At 44.2% G+C, this 19,641-nt stretch overlaps 2 pseudogenes; one reads left to right on the top strand and one right to left on the bottom strand.

Moving 5' to 3' along the window:
- Positions 1–1,160: 1,160 nt before the first annotated feature.
- Positions 1,161–19,641, bottom strand: part of LOC130841896 (rhox homeobox family member 2-like) — a 63,412-nt pseudogene continuing 44,931 nt past the window's right edge.
- LOC130842782 (small Cajal body-specific RNA 20) lies at positions 3,830–3,937 on the top strand (annotated as a pseudogene).

Genomic DNA, 19,641 nt, shown 5'->3' with positions numbered 1-19,641 from the left:
AATAAAGTGATTGTCTTGGGTCAGGGCTCAGGGACCACCACCTCCTAGCTTCAGGCAACTCTCCACCAAGGGGCTCCCTTTCAGGGTTGAATTAGCTGGAACCAGGGTTCTCCCAAGGATGTTCAGGTGACAAAATATATTTGAAGTCCACATGGTCAGCTCTGAGCTGGAGAAGGAGCTATGACATGCTTTCCAAGTCTGGAGGTGGGGGAGTGGAGGGAGAAGAGCCTCACACTGGCCTAGATGGAAACCCCTCCTGTGTCACCTTTGCAGAAGTGGGACCCTCCCTCCTGCTAGAGTGGTTTCTATCCCGATTTCCCCCCCACGAAAGACAAGGAGGGGAACAGAACTGGAGGAGAACCAGATGATGCCCTGGTCTCTCTCCTCCATAAAGCTCTATGAGTAGCCACTGTAGGAAGCATCCCTTGGAGTCCTTCTTGTACCTGAGCACATCACCATGGATGGAGCTCAGGCCTGCCTTGAAACACACCGTTTTCACAGTGGAGACTCATGCCACTCATCCTGCACATCTAGGTGGTCCTAATGGGGCAGGGTAGGGGGAGGATGGGTGTTGGAGGAGAGGGTGGAAGAGAACGGGTGGGTCTGTATAAACCCCTCATGGGCACCTGGGAACCTTCTGACATCAGAGTCACTGACTGATGGTGAATCAGCGCTCTTACTACATGAAAGGAGGCCTCCTGGGCATTTGGTGGGAATGGCTTAGCAATTTCCATCAAATTTACTAACCCCATATGACACAGAGAACAAATATGCAGAGAATTCACAACTTTATTGAAAATACAAAAACATGTGCTAAAAAAGTGGGCCAGTGATGCTACTTTGATTTAATACACTTGGCAGGCACTAGAGGAACAGTTCTTGCTGGTGAAGTATGCAGAATTTGAATCTGGCTCAAAGGCACTTTCAAAAAACAGTGTCACAGAGACGATTCACAAGGAAACAGGGGCTACAGAATGACCACCGATGGTAGGGCACCTGGCCAAGCCACATGAGGGCAGCTACAGGGAAGCAAAGGTGGAAGAAACCAGGGCAGAGGAGGCAAGAGCAGAGGAGGGAAAGGCAGCAGGGGCAGCTCCATGTATGGCCCCAGGGACTGCCCCAGCAGCAGTGGCTCCAGAAGAACCCAGATGCAATGGGGCTCCAGAACCAGGATGGCACTGCAGAGTCACCCTAGCCGATGGCGACCTTGGGGGCCAGGAACACGGAGGGCCACGGTCCGGAACCCCAATGCTCTCTGATGTCTCCACCATTTGGCCCTTCTATTCTTAAACCAAACCTTCAATCAGAGAGAAAAAGGGACTGAGTTAGTACATTGAGTATTTCAGGTCAGACATGAAAAATAGCAGCTGGGAGCTCTCGGGCCTTGAAGATTTTAAACACCATTAGGAGAAGTTACTTCCTTCTTGCTAAACTATCTTAGAATATTTAGCTGAAGACCCTCCCCACTTCAGCCCCCACCCCCATTAGGGAGCAGTGACCATGGGCCAGGCAACGGTTTTGCAAAGGGCTGTTTCTCTCTCCTCCCACCTTCATTATTATTTCCCCAACTCTTATGTGCAGCTGGAGCTGACCAACTGCACTCAGTCCCTGCTGCTATTACGATGCCTGGTAGGTCTGCATCCTGACAACGGACCATCAGCTCCTGCTGCCACTAACCCCTACTCACTGGGCAGGTGTCACCTTACTTCTGGGGGAAGATGAGCATAGGAAAAAGTGGGTGCCTTTTAAAATCATACTGAGGAGACCAGAACCCATTCTGAAAAACCCATCTTTGGTGTATAGTAACTTATGAATAGCAGAGGGTTGGATTTTTAACAAAAGCCATCCTCAAGGATGACTAAAGGGTCATTCATCCTCTGGAACCTCGGGATGCTTAAAAAGATGGAGATGGTATTGTGACGGAGGTCTGGTCATGGGGGGGCCCAGGGACTGTGAGGCTGGTCTTGCTGGATACCAGTGTAGCTGAAGCCCTGGACACTGCCTTAATAGCAAAGTATAGGACTAATGAATGGTTAGAGCAACTCAGCCCAAATTTACTAAAACTCTTAAAATCTTTGCCCAGCCAGAGTTTTGGGGAAAGAGGCATACCATTGTCACCATTGTCAATTCTGCACTCTCCACCCTGCCCCACCCTCCAAAACTTCCTGGGCTTGGGACCAGGTCAGATCATTCTTCTCTGTCTACAGTTGTAGGACCTTGGACCAGAGCCTCTGGTGCCCAGCATGGTTGGGCCTCTAGGCCCTGCTACTCAACCAAGAGATCCCCATCCTGTCCCTTATGCTTAAGGCAAGAGGGTACAACCTGCGTTTCAGGAAGACTGTCCGCAACCACGTGGGCGAGGAGTCACAAAGTGGCTCCTCCCTAAATATCTGCCAGCCATTAGCAGAAAGTAAAACCTGTCCTGTGGACTCCCCTGCTCCCTCAGCATCCCACTGAAAGGAATTACATCATATTTAGTATGTTTGGATGTTTCCACTCTGCAAAGTGTACATGAGATCAAAGGGTCTCCTCTCTGTCACCTCATTTTCCCTCTCCCATTTTAGTACTTGGGTCCTGCTGCTGCATGAATATGTGGTCTTAAACAGCCAGTGCAATGGAGCTCATTTGGGGGGATGCAGTACAGCAATGGTCAAATCTGCATAAATATGAGCAAAATGCACAGCTGGCTCACGGAGGCTCAGGCTGATACTACTTCCATGTTTCCAATACTGGTGCCATGAAACAATTCTTACGATATTTGAAAAACGAGGGTTTCATTAAATTTTTCTTTCAGAGATTCAGGCTGTAGAGTTTGGAACCTGATGAAAACATTTTCTCCTTTCCTCATTTGTTTCTTGTTGCTCTTTTTCCCTTCTGAACTCCATTAAGACCCCACTGTGTAAATTGAGGAAGAGTTCCCCAAAGCTTCAGTTTTTCTTTTCCTCTGAGCTTGCTTTGCCTGCTTGAGGAAGCAGAGGCCTGGGCCTCCCAAGCCCTGGCCACACCTGACTGTGAGCCCAGCCCCTGGCCTCAGCTGCCAGCACTGCTTTCCAGACTCCCCCATCCCTCCACCAGCTCTGCAGCCCTTGTCCATCACGGCCCTCACACACCCTCTCTGCAACAAAGCTGGTGAACTGATCCCGATTTCTCTTTTTCTTTCTTTCATTTCTTCTTCACCCCCCCGCCGCCCAAATGCTCCTGATATAACTTAGGCTTTTCTATAGTCTGAAATAATCAGTCCCGCTCCACGACTCAAAATATTTCATCACTGCAACAGCAAGAGGAAACGAATTTCACGCTTCCACAGGTAAGAATCCCACCTGAACTCAGTCATCCTCCACGACCAACACATTCCACACAACCCATCTCTCCCTCACGGTACCACAAAAAGGAAGAGAAGTCTCAGGTAGTAGAAATTCCTCAAGAGACTATCATGAATGCATTTGGTAGTCTCAATAAGTTGAATTTTGGAGGAATCCTCACAGCGTGGGCTCCACTCCGTATGGTTCTTGCCTAACTTCCACCTTTCTCAGCTCTGTAGAACTTTCTTTGGAATTGTTAGTTTAGTCTCTGTGTTCACTAGACATATTTCAAAGATGCAAGTCGCCCTCCCACCTCCACTATAATGCATAATCTATTGCGTTAGAAACGCTTTGAGGCTGGCATATCAAACAATTCCAGAAAATGAAGATTTAGAGCTGCCACTCTCTCCACTACTTTACCACACACCTAGAAACTCCAGCAGGAGAGGGCCTGTCTCCCACGCGGCTGTGTGTGTGTGTGTGTGTGTGTGTGTGTGTGTGTGTGTGTGTGTGCGCTCGGTGCGAGGGGTCTCTTTGCTCCTCAGCCCTTGGGTTGGAGGCCCAGATCAGCCCTGGAGGATCCCTGTCAGGGCTGCCATGAGCTGGGCAGCCTTGGTTTCCTACCTCAGACATTTGCAGTTGCTGGGAAGCCCGACTTGGTCTACACCAGGCCGGGCCTTACGTGGCAGCACTGGCCACTGGGCCTCTGGAGTTCCCGGGACACTGCCAGGCCCTCGTGGGCTGATCCTGGCCTAGGTTGTCCCAAAAGTAATTGGGTCCCCTGCCTGCCCCCAGGCTAGGACACATGCACCCCCAACAACTGGTCACCTACCCCAGAGACACCCACCAGGGAGGGGGCCTCTCACCTCCTGCCCTCCTACTAGACAACTGCTGGGTCCCAGTGATGTCACCAGGAAGTGGGTCTAGGCGGGGGGCTGTCCTAGAAGGGCACCTGAGGCCAACTCACTTGGGTGGAAGCTCACCGTTTTCCCTGCCTGGACTCAGTAGGGCGCTAGCAAGGCCGCTCCATCCCTCAGCTCTCAGCTGTGTCCCCTGCACAGGGTCTCCTGCAGGACCGGGAGGTAGGGGTGGCAAGGAAGAGCTCTGAGTAGGTGCTGGAGAAAAAGGGCACCCAAGGCTTCAGGGCAAGGAAGTCAGACCCGCCCTTCAGCACACTGGCTGCGATTCAAGGCCTGGCCTAGGCAGGAAGCTGCCTCCAGTGGGACCCCTCGGGACCCAAAGACTGTGAGCTGTGCCACGCAGCCGAGACCCTCGCCTCTCAAATGTGTTCAGTGTTCAAGTGCCTCCTTCATCAGCTGACAAACAGGTGTTTTACAAAAGCTCTAAAAAATACTGAAGTCCTAAAAGTATTTTCTTCACTAAAAAAGTCCCAAGAGCATCTTATTTTGTTCTAAAAGCAAGAAACCACTCTCTGTGCAAAAGAGAACAAAAGAGCAGCTGTGGGAGGACCTGACTTGGACTGTGTGCTCTCCCCCATCTCAGTATCAGCTTCACTAAACATACATTGGTTGCTCATCTGTTGTGCTCTGAGTGTGAATTATCCCCTGACTCCAATGCCTCAGTATTTACAATTTCACTTCTCATGCAAGGAACTTATGCTTGGTTTTAAATAATTTAATATAATTGGACTCCTCGGTCCATTAATTTGAATAATATCGACTTCAGACTTAACCTCAGTGTGACTCCACACAGAAGTGGTACCTAAAGGATACCAGCGTTAGATGCAATTAAACTTTGTGTGTGTGCCTGTATGTTATTCAGTAACATATAAGTTCATATAGGTATAGTTTATAGAAAGGTGTATATAAATATATATACATATATACATATATATATACATATATATATATATATGTATATATATATATGCTCACCTTGTGTACAAGGAATAGTATACTACGGTAGTTTTCTTTTCCTTTAGGAAATCAAATTCTCCTGGTAATGGGCAATTTCCAAAACTGGGGTTTACTTATCCCATTTACCACCAACCAACTCCCCAAAGTTTACCATATTTCCCAAACACAGAAAAGGTTACAAAAACAAACCAATGTGAGAATGTCCAGGACAAAAGTGTGCAAGTCTCAAAGCAGGTTTTAGATGGGCTGCCCTGCCAGATTGCTTTTCTTCAGGTTTGCTGACCTGCACTCTGGTCTCAGTCACACCCATGCGCCTTGCAAGCTGCTGTCTGAGGGGAGAAAATTGCAAGTGTTCAGTATTGGGGGCTGTGGATGAAACTGAATAGAGGATGTTACTGCATCCTTTAAAAATTTATTTTCTGGAAAATACCAGTGATTTATTTTAAGACCCAATTTCTGCAGTCGGAAAGCTCACACATCTTCAGGATTTACAGTGAAAGTAAGGTGACAAAGCATTTAAAGAAAGCCAAGTCTCACTGGTAAAGGAGGCACAGTTCCCAAGAACAAAGGAAATTCCCATTCACACTTGCTTTCAGTGTCACCAACTTCAAAACTGAATAAAATCTCTGACAGAATACCTTTACCAACTTTCAACCATTGCTCTTGCCCATTTTAGGAATTACATTAGACCCTTAAAATAGCTTGCTCAATCCACAAGGGATGAACAGGTTGGAGTACATAATTCCTAGTAGATACGAAAGGTCAGCACACAGTGCTGTTCAATTTTTAGTTGAGCTTATTTGAAAAACTTTGTATCAACATCTCCCCAGAGCCGAGCTATTACACCATTCTGTAACCTGTAGCTACAGGCTTGAGTTACAGAAAGTTTTGTCACAACACAAAATTTAAAAGAACGCACAAAAATCACGAGTCAAGAGAAATAATTTTCAAAATCACTGTTTTAAAATATATCAATGTAAATATAAACCATGACCAACTGATGATCAAAGTTGTAAATAACACTAGACTCCAACCCTGCAAGTCCTCCTCCACTCCTCAGGCAACTCATTATTTATGTTAACTGGTGGCCCACAGGGCTCCCAGAAGGGACTTATTCAAATGCCAGAGGGAAATACTCCTCTCCATTCGCACCAGGCAGAGCCCCCGCCCCGCCTTGGGCCCAGAGTGCTGGGCAGGGGCTGGGCCGCCTCCAGGCCCCAGGGCTTCCAGGTTCCAGGCCCAGCACAGGCACCCGCGAGAGCGCCGCCCGCCGCCGGGACCGCGCAGCATGCTCGCCTCCCCCCAAGCTGCCCACTTACCGCTTGGACCGGTTGGGGTACGGAGTGCGCTGGAAAAGGCGCTCCAGCTGCTGCACCTGCATCGGCGTGAACCTGGCGCGGGGGGGCCCGCTGCTGCCCGTCTGCGGCCATCTGGACCCTCGCCGACCGCCTGCGGGACCTCCTCCTCCCCGCCCTGCTCTGCGCCATCGCCGCCGCCCGTGCCCGCCTTGGCCTCAGCCTTGGTCTGAGCCTTGGCCTCTCAGCTTTCGCCCTCCTTGGGCCCGGCGGTCCCGCGCCAACATCTCCGCCTTCTTTTCCTTCTCCTTCATCTCCCGCCTCTTTCCCTTCCGGGGCTGCTCCCTGCTCAGGTTCGGACTGAGCCTTCTGCTCCTCTCCCCTCTCTCTGGCTAGCGAGATCTCGGCGGCCTTCACCTCTGCAAGGGACGAAAACCAGAAAGAAAATGAGGCCGTCGAGCAAGGCAGGCTGTGGGGAGGAGGCGGGGAGGGACTGCGTCTGAGGCGGGTCCTGCCGCTCGCCCCTCCCTGGGAAAGCTCCTTTCCTGGAATTGGCTGAAGCCAATGCACCGCCCTCCACTGACCAAGGGCTTCTTCCCGCTCCTTGATGCACAGCCTGAGAAAGCCAGCGATGAGGGCAGCCGCGTTGGCATCAGCATGGCCATGGGCATCCTGGCTGCTCCGGGGCGGAGGCTCCATGTCCCTGTTGCTGTCGAGGAGGCTGTGTGCTTTAGCGGAGGCCGCGCTGGATCTCCTGAGACCCCGGCTCAAGACTCAAGGCTACAGCTGTGACCCACCACGCAGCACCATTAGGACTCTGGCGTCTGGTCAGGTTTCAGGGAGTCTGGATAGACGCCCTCCGTGGGTTTACCACCGCCTCCTGGGGGTTGGGTCTCCTGATATGCGCATGCGGCCCGGGCTTGGCCTTGGGGCGGGGTGGGGTGGGGCGAGGGGGCATTGCGCGCCCCAGGGGCGCTGGTACAGAGCATGCGTGAGGACAGAGCTCGGGAACCCAAGGTGCAACTTAGCTGGGTAAGTACTCCGCTCTTGGTCGGGCCTCTTTCGCATCCACGGGGCTATGCCAGATTGTGGAGGGTAAGAGAGAGACCTCATAGACCTTGGAGAAATGTTTGCGGACTATCTCTTGGCCCAGTCCTCCAGATCCAGCAGCCAATACTAAGCAGGGAAGAGTAAGCATACTAATATGGTCGCCCCTTGGTATCCTCGGGGGATTGGTTCCAGGAACCGCCTCGGATACCAACATCGGCGGATGCTCAAGTCCCATAATGTATCTTCCACATCTGCTGATGTGAACCCCGTGGATGTGGAGGGCCACCTGTGTGTTTATTGAAAAAAAAACAAAAACAGCACAACAAACAGTGTTTAAGTGGACTCGCAAGTTCAAAGCCGTGTACTTCAAGGGTCAGCGGTAGTATTAGCTAGACGTTTCCTTGCTCGGAGTTTTTGCAATGAGATTGAAGTCAGAGCCCGCCATACTTCCGGGGTCTCCAGGAGCAGGAGTTCCGGGCTGGGTTTTCTGAGCATGAGGGGTGCTCAGATGCACTATGCAAACGAAACGAAAGCAAACAAAACCCAGCTCGCCCCCTGAGAAAGTCCATTAGCCTATAGATTTTTAGTAATGAATCCATATCCGATTGCAGGCGTAGAAACCTGCACAGTGCTTAGAACAATCAGGAATGCTCACCGGGTACATTTTTTCTCCTCAGTTGCAAGTATGGATTCTGCCACATCTCTGTGCACAGCTTCTGTTGCTTCTGGCTGTACATCCTCTACTAAAGCATACACGTCCCTTGTGCTGGGCCCCTGGGGACTTGGATACATTGACCCAGTTTATGGCTGCTGCCGCCCCTCCTCCCCCCTCCTTCCCTTGCCTCCTCACGTTTTCTAGAATAATTTCCTGGAGCCCTTGCGGGGGAATAAATAAATTTTATTTATTGTCAAATAAAAGAGACTCAGGCCAGACTTAGGGCTCTACGGTTTTTCCTTGAAGAAGTGTTGTATAAATGCCCCAAGACGTGTTAATATCCTCAACACTGGAAATCACTTCGAATAATGGGTGCTATACATGACAATGTACTTGATTTCTCCTGTGTTTCCTTGGACAGGCATTTTCGGCAGCCCCACTGGAGATCAGAAACCAAATCATTTTGGGGGACACCTAAATATTTCATGGGACCTAGTCTCCTCACCTGCAGTACCTAAGGGATTTGAGTGCCCCTCCCTCATGGTTCTGGAGGGTGGCTAAGAAACCAACTTTAAAAGTTTGTTGACCAATTCTTTTTCAAACAGATGGGAGGAGACAGCAATAGGAGTACCTCTTCCTGATTTTAACCAAGACATTTTCTCCTCAGGTTGGCCCTTGTTGAGTTCGGCAGGCCGCCCCCACTCTTGGCTGGATACCCTGTGCACAAGTTTGGCTCCATATTAGTTGTCACAGGAGAGACCTATGAGGGTTTTCATCATGATTTGCATTAGACTAGCTAGGACGTCTGTGACAGCTCAGGAGGTGCGTCCTTTCACATCTCCCACGTCCACAGTGAATTTGTTTTCTCACCTTTAATCACCCACGTGACCCTTGACAAATGTTGCCCTAGTTCGGCATCAGTCATGGTCATATTTATTTATAAGTTTTACTTTACTTCACACTTTGAAAACCTGAAATCCTGAATGGAGCCTCATCCCAAGCAATAAGAGGCATGAATCGTGGTTCGATGGAGTAGATTCATGGGAGCAGGGGCCCTGGAGCCAGATTGCTGGCATCTTAGTCCTGGCCTTGCTCACCACTTCCTAGCTGGCGAAACTGTGAGCTTGCTTATTCTCACTGAATCTTGGTTTCCACATCTGTAAAGCGAGGACAGCAATAGTAACCACCTCCCCAGCTTATTGTGAGGATTAACTGAGATGATAAAAACAAAACCTTACCAGTGGCCATACCACGCTGTGTCACATTTCCCATTTTCATCAATTTAGTGCTTTATGTATTCCCAAAGGTCCCGGAGAGAAGAGAGATGATGGTTAGTCTCTGGCAGTTGACAATGAGGACAGAAAGTTTTCTTGTGAATATGTCGCTACCATGTTTTTTTGTCCCTATATATGCGTCAGTAAGTAATCCTTTGTTGGCTGCTGTGTATACAAGGCCTTACCTCAGGTGGTGTCATGATTCCAGACACAGCAATATTGATATGGGTTCTCACATTCTGGGGAGAGAGATCAGCCCGTGTGAGAGAAAAAAGTTGAAAATTCTGGAGACGGAGTGCCCAGCCCCACCACCACTCACTTGCTGTGTGGCCACAGGTAAATTAGCTGACCTCTCTGCGCCTCAGGTGTCACATCTGTAGGATGGAGATCATGATGGTACCTGCTGTACCCTGTTGTGAAATTACATGAAGGAATACAAGTAAGGCCAATGGTGAGGGCTCAGATAACTTTAGCTGATGTTGGGGTTAAGGGGTCGGGACTGACTGGGGTCAGTCTGCACAGAGGCCCGCACTGGGACTGAAGATGCAGGACATGCAGTGTCGCCCCTGCTCCTGAGTGGATATGAGAGGCTGTGGAGTGGCACATGCTTGCTCATGCCGGTGACACCATGTGGGTGCTCTCTGTGCACCGGGGCCTGGCTAACCAACCTTATCTCCATCCCCTGAGGAGGGGGCCCTCACTCTCTTTATTCCTCACAGAAGAAATGGAGGCTCAGAGAGGTTCAGTGAGTTTTCCCAGGTTACACAGCCCAGAGGTGGGGCCCAGGATTCAAATGTTTGAAGAGACTGTGTTCTTAGCAGCCCATGGTGAAGCAAATTTGGCTTCTTTGTGGGGTGGTGGGGTTTCCCTTGTACCTCACAGAATGGGTCAAATTTTGGGGAATGCTGAGCAGGCTGTGCATGGAACTTCAGTTCAAGGAGGGAGATGAGCAGCCCCAGGAGTGACCAACTCTCAAGCTTGTCTCAGGGAATGCCCCCCTAAACAGGGTGGCCAGGAGAATGAATGCATGTGAAGTGCTGACCTTGAGAGGGAGCTGGAGGGGAGCCTGCAGAGACCTCTCTATTGGGTGGGAAACAAAGTTTAACAGTTAGTTTGGGGTCGAATTTGTGGAAGGAGTTAGAATGTCTGCATTTGGGATCATGGAAAACTGTAAGAGTTCTGTGCCAGGGGAGTGCCTTAATGAAAGCAGTGTTTTAGGGTGTGTTTATAGGAGGGGAGTCTCTAGGCTGGCTCTTGGTTTAGCTCATTGCAGTTACTGGGCATGTGGAACAAGGCACAGATCTGGAGGCTTCCTTGGAGGCCACAGCTGGCTGTCAGCGGGATTGGGAGTCCCCTTGAATTTGAATGTAAAGTTCTGTGTGTATGGTGGCATTAGAATAGTGTGTGCCCCTTTCGTCAGAAAACGTGGGGCACAATGCCCCTAACCACCCCTCCCACCGAAAACAATATTGATAATAATAATAATAATAATAATAATAATAATAATAATAATAATAATAAATAATGATAGTAATAGGAAAGACCAAGAAATGGAGGAACAGAAGCAGGTCTGGAGTTGGAGCACATGCATCGGGTGTTAGGGCACTTCTACTTCCTGCTCAGAGCAAGAGCTTTGGCCCTGAATTCTCACTACAGGACACAGACAAGCCCCATTGTCCCTGAGCCTCCATTTCCCGAAGAATAAACAGCTATTGCTCTTACTACTACTGCTTGCTAAAATAAACATACTCATCTCACAGAATTCTATGAAGTCAGAATGAAGTATGGAAATATACTTTATTAACTTTAATTCTGTATAAACATAATGGGTGATTTATGTAATTGTTTTTTAAATTCATTTTTTATTGAAGTATAGTTGAATTATAGTGTTTTGTTAATGACTGCTGTACAGCAAAGTAACTCAGTTATACATAGATAAACATTCTATCTCATATTCTTTTCCATTATTGTTTATCACAGGATATTGAATATACTTCCCTGTGTTATACAGTAGGACCTTGTTGTTTATCCATTGTATATATACAGGCTTGCATCTGCTAATCCCAAACTCCCAGTCCATCTGTCTCCCACCTCAGCTCCCCTTGGCAACCACAAGTCTGTTCTCTATGTCCATCAGTATGTTTCTGTTTCGTAGATAGGTTGATTTGTGTCTGTTTTAGATTCTGTATATGAATGATATAATGTGGTATTTGTCTTTCTCTTTCTGACTTACTTCACTTAGGATGATACTCTCTAGTTGCATTGTAATTGTTATTTTTGATAAGGGGTTTCACATGTTCCTTTTTAAAAACACTGTTTATCATGAAAATATTCAAATATACACAACAATGGCAAGAGTACTGGAACTGACTCCTATAAAGACCATGATCCAGCTTGAAAATTTATCAGGATCTTACCAAACCGTTTCATCTCCCTTCTTTCCTTGCTCCCTCCCTCCCTGCTTACCCCTCTCCCTCCTTTCCTCCCTTCCTTCCTTCTATCCTTTTGTCCTCCTCCCCTCCCCACTCACTCTCCTCTTCTTGCTGTGCTAATTTAAAAAACACTCATGACAACAAGTGTTTTCATCCCTATATCTTCTTTTTTAAGCTCTCTATTGGAATATAATTGCTTTACACTCTTGTACCAGTTTTTGAGGTACACCAAAGTGAATCAGCTGTATTTATACATATATCCCCATACACCCTCCCTCCTGTGACTCCCTCCCACCCTCCCTATCCTGGCCTTCTAAGTCATCACCCGTCATTGAGTTGATCTCCCTTTGTTATACAGCAACTTCCCACTAGCTATCTATTTTAGAGTTCGTAGTGTATATATGTCTATGCTACTCTCTCACTTTGTCCCAGCTTCCCCTTCGCCCCCCGCCCCCCTAACCCCGTGTCCTCCAGTCCATTCTTTGCACCTGCATCCTCATTCTTGCCCTGTCACTGGATTCGTCAGTACCGTTTTTTGTTTTTTTTTATATTCCGTATATATAAGTTAGCATACAGTATTTGTTTTTGTCTTTCTGGCTTAGTTCACTCTGGATGACAGACTCTAGGTCTATCCATCTCATTACATATAGCTCCATTTCATTCCTTTTTATGGCTGAGTAATATTCCATTGTAGATATGTGCCACATCTTCTTTATCCATTCACCTGTTGATGGACATTTAGGTTGCTTCCATGTCCTGGCTATTGTAAATAGTGCTGCAATGAACATTATGGTGCATGTTTCTTTTTCGATTATGGTTTTCCCTGGGTATATGCCCAGTAGTGGTATTACTGGATCATATGGTAGTCCTCTTTTTAGCTTTTTAAGGAACCTCCAAACTGTTTTCCATAGTGGCTGTACCAACTTACATTCCCACCAACAGTGCAGGAGAGTTCCCTTTTCTCCAACACCCTCTCCAACATTTATTGTTTCTAGATTTTTTGGTGATGGCCATTCTGATCGGTGTGAGGTGAGGCCTCATTGTGGCTTTGACTTGCATTTCTCTAATGATTAGTGATGTTGAGCATCTTTTCATGTGTTTGTTAGCCATCTGCATGTCTTCTTTGGAGAAATGTCTGTTTAGGTCTTCTGCCCATTTGTGGATTGGGTTACTTGCTTTTTTGGTATGAAGCTGCATGAGCTGCTTGTATATTTTGGAGATTAATCTTTTGTCCATTGCTTCATTGGCAAGTATTTTCCACATAAATGTCACATATAAATCTTAACATATAATAGCACGTAGAGGAAAAAGACTGAAGTACTAATACTTCCTACAATGTGGATGAATCTGAAAAACATTATGCCAAGTGAAAGCAGCTGGCACAAAAGGTCACATAGTTTATGATTCCATGAATCTTAAATATCCAGAGTAGGCAAATCCATAGAGACAGAAAGCAGATTACTGGTAGCCAGGGGCTGGAGGAGAGGATCAAAACAGAGATGAATATTACAATAACTGAAATGCAAAATACACTATTAGAAATCAACAGTAGGGGGGAAAGTGAAAAAGAAATATCGTATATAAACACATATATGCAGAATATAGCAAAATGGTACAAATCAATCGGTTTGCAAGGCAGAAATAGAGACACAGATGTAGAGAACAAACATATGGACACCAAGGGGGGAAAGTGGAGGGGGGAGGTTTGGGGTGGGATGAATTGGAAGATTGGGTTTGCCATATATACACTGCTAATAAGAAAAATAATATCAAATTGTACACTTTAAATATATGCTGTTTATTGACAAAAAAGTTGAGGGAAAAGAAAAAATAAAGAGGAAAAGAAAAAAACAGTAGAGGGGGCTTCCCTGGTGGCACAGTGGTTAAGAATCCGCCTGCCAATGCAGGGAATACTGGTTCGACCCCTGGTCCAGGAAGATCCCACATGCTGTGGAGCAACTAAGACTGCGAGCCACAACTGCTGAAGCCTGTGCACCTAGAGCCCAAGCCTCTACCATAAGAGAAGCCAGAGCATTGAGAAGCCCGCACACGGCAAGGAAGAGTAGACCCTGCTGACCACAATGAGAAAAAGCCCACACGCAGCAACCAAGACCCAACACAGCCAAAAATAAAATAAACAAATAAAGCTTTCACATGAACAAAAATTAAAAAAAAGAAAGAAATCAACAGTAGATTAATAATACAGAGGAGTGGATCAGTAAATGCAAAGACGGGGTAGTGGAAATCACTGAAGTGGAAGAGAAAAAAGAAAAAAAGAATGAAATTAAGTGAATACAGTTTAAGAGAAGTTCAGCATACTAATATTCTCATTATTGGGGTCACAGAAGGAAGAGAGAGAGAAAGAAGGGGGGCAGTGAAAATGTACATATTTGAAGACATCATAGCCAAAAGCTTCCCTAACCTAGGAAAGGAAATACACATCTGGGCTCAGAGAGCACAAAGAGTCCCTAACAGGATCAACCCAAACAGGACCACATCAAGACACATTGTCATAAAAATGGCAAAAATTAAAAATAAAAAGAGAATACTAAAGGAGTAAGGGAAAAGCAACAAGTTGAATACAAAGGAACTCCCATAAGGCTATCAGCTGAGTTTTCAGCAGAAACTTTGCAGGCCATAAGGGAGAGACATGATATATTTAAAAAGATGAAAAAGATGAAAGGGGGGTATTCCCTAGTGGCTCAGTGGTTAGGATGCCATGCTCCCATTGATGAGTGCCAGGATTCAATCCCTGGTTGAGGAACTAAGATCCCACAAGCCACGTGATGCAACCAAATATATAAATAAATAAAATTAAGTGATGAGAGGGAAAAACCTACAACCAAAATACTGTACCCAGCAAGGCTTTTATTCAGATTTGATGGAGAGATCAAATTTACAAGAAATGTTAAAAGGACATCTCTAAGCAAAAAGGAAAAGGCCACAGCTAAAAACATGATCATTATGAAAGGAAAAAGCTCGTTGGTAAAGGCAAATATACAGTAAAGGTAGTAAGTCAAGCACACATATAGCTAGTAGAAAGGTTAAAAGACAAAAGTAGTAAAATCATCTATATCCACAACAAGTACTTAAGGGATACACAAATCAGAAATAGGTAAAATGTGATGACAAAAACTACTTGGCATGGGGGTGGGGTAAAAATGCAGGGTTGCTAAAATGTGTTTCAACTTAAGAGATCAGTAACTTAAAACAATCATATATAGATATAGATATAGAATGTTATATACAAACCTCACAGTAACCACAAACCAAAAATCTACAATAGATACAAACCAAGAAAAAAAAGAAAGGAATCAAAACAAAGCACTAAAGATGGCCATCAAATCACAAGGGAAGAGAGGAAAAGAAGAAAGGAACACCAAAAACAATTAACAAAAATAGCAATAAGTATAGCTATCAATAATTACTTTAAATGTAAATGGAATAAATGCTCCCATCAAAAACACAGAGTGACTGAATGGATAGAAAATCAAGACCCATATACCTGCTGCCTACAAGAGACACTTCAGATCTAAGGACACACAGACTAAAAGTGAGGAGATGGAAAAAGGTATTCCATGCAAATGGAAATCCAAAGAAAGCTAGGGTAGTGGTACTTCTATTGAAGAAAAAATTTTAAAACAAAGACTGCAACAAGAGACAAAGAGGAACATTACATAATGATTAAAGGATCAATCCAAGAAGATATATAACAATTGTAAATATATATGCACACAATATAGGAGCACCTAAATAGGTAAAGCAAATATTAAGACACATAAAGGGAGAAATTGACAGTAAAACAATAATAGTAGAGGACTTACATCAATGGAAAGATCATCAAGACAGAAAATCAATAAGGAAACACTGGCATTAAATGACACATTAGACCTACTGTATATGTATATATATATATAAAACATTCCATCCAAAACTAGCAAAATGTGCATTCTTTTCAAATGCACAGGAGCATTCTCCAGGACAGATCAAATATTAGGCCACAAAACAAGTCTCAATAAATTTAAGAAAGCTGAAATCATGAGGCATCTTTTCAAACTACAATGCTATGAGATTAGAAATTAACTATTAGAAAAAACTGCAAAAAACACAAACACATGGAGGCTAAACAACATGCAAATAAACAACCCATAGATCACTGAAAAACCAAAGAAGAAATCAAAAAGTATGTGGAGACAAATTGAAATGAAAGCACAATAATCCAAAATCTACGGGACACAGCAAAAGCAGTTCTCAGAGGGAAGTTGATAGCAATAGAAGCCTACCTCAGGAAGCAAGAAAATCTCAAATAAACAACCTAACCTTACACCTAAAGGAACTAGACAAAGAACAACCAAAACTCAAAGTTAGTAGAAGGAAAGAAATCATAAAAATCAGAGCAGAAATAAAAGAAATAAAGAGTAAAAAGTAGAAAAATTAATGAAACTAAGAGCTGGTTCTTTGAAAAGATAAGCAAAATTGATAAACATTCAGCCAGATTCACCAAGAAATAAAAAGAGAGGACTGATATGAATATAATCAAAAATGAAAAAGAATTTACAACCACTATCACAGAAATACAGAGGATCATATGACATTACTATAAACAATTATATACCAACAAAATGGACAAACTATAAGAAATGGACAAATTCCTTGAAATGTACAATCTCCCAAGACTGAACAGGAAGAAATAGAAACTATGAACAGACCAATTACCAATAATGAAACTGAATCAGTACTTTTAAAAACTCCCAACAAACAAAAGTACAGGAACAGATGGCTTCACAGGTGAATTCTATCAAACATTTAACAAAGAGTTAACACCTATCTTTGTCAAACAATTACAAAAAATTGCAGATTAAGGAATGCTTACAAACTCATGCTACAAGGCCAGCATCACTCTGATACCAAAGCAAGATAAAGATATCACCAAAAAAAAGTACAAGCCAATATAACTGATGAACATACATGCAAAAATCCTCAACAAAATATTAGCAAACTGATTATAACAAAACATTAAAAGAATCCTGGGGCTTCCTAGGTGGTGCAGTTGTTGAGAATCCACCTGCCAATGCAGGGGACATGGGTTCGATCCCTGCTCCAGGAAGATCCCACATGCCGCGGAGCAACTAAGCCTGTGCGCCACAAGTATTGAGCTTGTGCTTTAGAGCCCATAAGCCACAACTATTGAGCCCATGTGCTGCAACTACTGAAGCCCACATGCCTAGAGCCCGTGCTGCACAACAAGAGAAGACACGGCAATGAGGAGCCCGCACACCACAACGAAGAGTAGCCCCCACTCACTGCAACTAAAAAAGAAAGCCCACACACAGCAAAAAAGACCCAACACAGCCAATAAAATAAATAAATAAATAAATTAATTAATTAATTAATTAATTAATTTATATATAAAAAAAAGAATCCTGCACCATGATCAAGTGGGATTTATCCCAGGGATGCAAGGATGGTTCAGTATCCACAAATCAATGTTCTACACCATATTAAAAAATTGAAGAGTAAAAATTATATGATCATCTCAGTAGATGCAGAAAAATCTTTTGACAAAATTCAGCATCCATTTCTGATAAAAACTCAACAAAGTGGGTGTAGGCGGAACATACTTCAACATAATAAAGGCCATATATTACAACCCAAAGCTAGCATCATGCTCAATGGTGAAAATCTAAAACTATATCCTGTAAGATCAAGAATGAGACAAGAAGGCAGAAATAGAAACACAGATGTAGAAAACAAACATATGGACACCAAGTGGAGAAAGCAGGGAGGATTTAGGGGGAATGAATTGGGGGATTGTGATACCAAATTGTACACTCTAAATATATGTAGTTTATTGTATGTTAACTGTATCGCAATAAAAGTTCTTAAAAAAAAAAAAGAATGAGACAGGACAAGGATGACCACCTTTGCCACTTTATTCAACTTAGTATTGGAAGACCTAGCCACATCAATCAAACAAGAAAAAGAAATAAATGGAATCCAAATTGCAAAATAGGAAATAAAACCGTCACTATTTGCAGATTATATGATACTATACATAGAAAATTCTGAATATGCCACCAAAGAACTACTAGAGCTCATGAATGAATTCAGTAAAGCTGTAGGATAGAAAATTAATATACAGAAATCTGTTGCATTTCTATACACTAACAATGAACTATCAGAAAGAGAAATTAGGAAAATAATCCCATTTACCATCACATCAAAAAGAATAAAATACCTAGGAATAAATCTAACTAAGGAGGTAAAAGACCTGTACTCAAAAAACTATACAACACTGATGAAAGAAACTGAATATGACACAAACATATGGAAAGATATATTATGCTCCTGGACTGGAAAAGTAGAATTAATATTGTTAAAATGGCCATATGACACAAGGGAACTGGCAAACAAGCTATAAAATCTGATCTACAGTTGAAGAATGTGCTAAACAATCTCCTGAGAGACCTGAAGACCTTGGCTTCTAAGAATAAAGAAACCAATCTTTCATGCTTCTTAAAAAGCTTCCTGGATGAACAGACCAGAAACATAAGCTATCTGGAATACCAGCTTAAGTACCAGAAGGACTTAGAAAAGGTGGCCCAGAGTGAAGGACAGCTTGAAAAGGCTGCTGAAGCATCTGCAGCATCAAGTAAAGAGACAACATCTGAAGGCAACATAGCAAGTCTTCCCACCCAGCAGGTCCCAAAGTCAGCTACTTAACAATCTTGATCTCTTTCTCGTTTGACAGAAGTATGTTTTTCTTTTCATCTTGGATCCTAATCCTCATCATTGTGTATGCCTATAAATCTGTCTTGTGTGATTAAAAAAGGCATTCTACAGATTCAATGCAATATCTATCAAAATAGCAATGGCATTATCACAGAACTAGAACAAATAACTCTAATTTGCATGGAAACACAAAAGGCCCGGAATAGCCTAAAACATCTTGAGAAAGAAGAACAAAGCTGTAAGTATCATTCTCCCTGATTTCAAGCTATACTATAAAGTTACAGTCATTGAACAGTATAGTACTGGCATAAAAACACACACATAGATCAATGGAAAAGAACATAGAGTTCAGAAATAAACCCACACTAAAATGGGCAATTAACCTGTGACAAAGAAGTCAAGAATATACAATGGGGAGGGGCTTTCCTGGTGGTGCAGTGGTTAAGAATTTGCCTGCCAATACAGGGCATACGGGTTTGAGCCCTAGTCTGGGAAACTCCCACACACCTCAGAACAACTAAGCCAGTGTGGCAAAACTACTGAGCCTGCGCTCTAGAGCCCACAAGCCACAACTACTGAGCCCACATGCTGCAAGTGTTAAAGCCCGCGTGCCAACAGCCCTTGTTCTGCAACGAGTATCCACCATAATAAGCCTGTACGCTGCAATGAAGAGTAGCCCCCGCTCTCTGCAACTACAGATAGCTTGTGCCACACACAGCAATGAAGACCCAACACAACCAATAAACAACAATAAATCAATAAGTAAATTTTTTAAAAAAGAATATACAATCGGGAAAAAGCACTCTCTTCAATAAATGGTGTTGGGAAAACTTGATAGCTACATCCAAAAGGATCAAATTGTACTACTCTCACACCATGCACAAAAATCAATTCAAAATTGATTAAAGACTTAAATGTAAGACTTGAAACCATAAAACTTCTGGAAGAAAATATACACAGCACTCTCGCATCAGTCAGTAATATTTTTTGGATATCTCTCCTCAGGCAAGGGAAACAAAAGCAA

This window comes from Hippopotamus amphibius, chromosome X (assembly GCF_030028045.1).
Source record: "Hippopotamus amphibius kiboko isolate mHipAmp2 chromosome X, mHipAmp2.hap2, whole genome shotgun sequence".
Taxonomy (NCBI): Eukaryota; Metazoa; Chordata; class Mammalia; order Artiodactyla; family Hippopotamidae; genus Hippopotamus; species Hippopotamus amphibius.
This window is presented reverse-complemented; position numbering and strand designations above follow the sequence as displayed.